This window comes from Lactuca virosa, chromosome 2 (genome assembly GCF_052849685.1).
Source record: "Lactuca virosa cultivar CGN04683 chromosome 2, Lactuca_virosa_CGN04683_v6, whole genome shotgun sequence".
NCBI lineage: Eukaryota > Viridiplantae > Streptophyta > Magnoliopsida > Asterales > Asteraceae > Lactuca > Lactuca virosa.
Window position 1 is genome coordinate 269,159,059 of NC_136427.1, and position 1,268 is coordinate 269,160,326.

A 1,268-nucleotide genomic window follows, 5' to 3' on the forward strand; every position below is an offset into this window, starting at 1 on the left:
GTCGAGTCGGGTTTTGTTGAACTTGAGTATTCTGTCTTTTCTGCTTGCACCTTTGTTGAGGCCTTCTGTGCAGGGGTCAGAGGAGTGAAAATTTTCCCAGAACTAGTTGTTATTGCATTAATATGCGCCATTTTCGGATTGTTTTCGGTGTTGCTTGGAAGTTCACCTGCTTGTCTTTGATTAACTTGTTGATCCAGCTGTCCTATCTGCTTCTCGATGTTGTGAATGGATGCTTGCTGGTTCCTTAGTACATTTCTTGTTTCTTGTATTGCAGCATCGTGATCATTGTGTCTTTTCTCAGAAGCAGCTACAAATTTTGTTAACATCTCTTCCAAGTTGGGTTTCCTGTCTTGCACTGGTTCCTCTTTTTGGTATATACCCCTTGCTTGTTGTCTAAACTTCTCCTCCTTTGCCTTCTTGTATTCATCATAGGGTAGCCATTCTTTCTTCGGTTTCCGCCAATCATAATCAAACCTATCACCGCTTGAATAACATACTTGTGCCTTTTTGTTTCCATTCTCGTCCCAGTCGCAATCTCTCGTAAGGTGAGGTCCATTGCAATTTTCACAACCCACCCGAATAGCATGGATTGTTTGATCCATCTTTGTCATCCTCCTATCTAAACTATCTAGTTTAGCCATCATTGCCGCCATGCCATCGTTAACCGTGTTCAATACTCCCCTACTTACTTCATTTTGTGGGTTGTGATATTCTCTAGAATGTTTAGAGAACTCCTCAATCAATTCCTTTATCACCGGGGGTGCCTTCTTTGTGAGGGGTCCTTGCGAGTCAAGGAGCTGTCGAGTTGTAACATTGACTCCATCATAGAAGATAGAGACTTCTTGTTGGCTATTAAGGTCAAGGTGTGGGCAATTCCTTAGTAGACTTTTGTACCTCTCCCACGCCTCATAAAGGGACTCTCCGGGTTGTTGTTCAAAGTTGGCTATAACTTTCTTCAACTTGGCTATTTTAGAAGGTGGGCAAAATTGGTCAATGAATTCTTCTTTCATCTTGGCCCATGTAGTGATGGATCCGGGAGGGAGTGACTTGAGCCAATCTTTTGCAGCACCCTTGAATGTAACTGGAAGCATACGAAGCAGCTGGGTTTCGCGAGGCACATTTGGAACATTAAAGTAATCAACTACATCATTGACTTCATCCAAGTGTTTATAAGCATCTTCGTGGTCTTTTCCGTGAAAGGGTATCTCCTTGAGTTGAGCAAGGATGTGACCCTTGAGCTCAAAAGTGGCAGTTGCTGGAATTGCGGG

General features: G+C 43.1%; 1 non-coding gene across 1 annotated transcript; it reads left to right on the top strand.

Annotated features, from left to right (window-relative positions):
- Nucleotides 1-855: 855 nt before the first annotated feature.
- LOC145161798 (small nucleolar RNA R71) lies at nt 856-962 on the top strand. The gene has a single exon (XR_013738672.1). It is a non-coding gene; the product is annotated as a small nucleolar RNA R71 (small nucleolar RNA).
- Nucleotides 963-1,268: the final 306 nt, after the last annotated feature.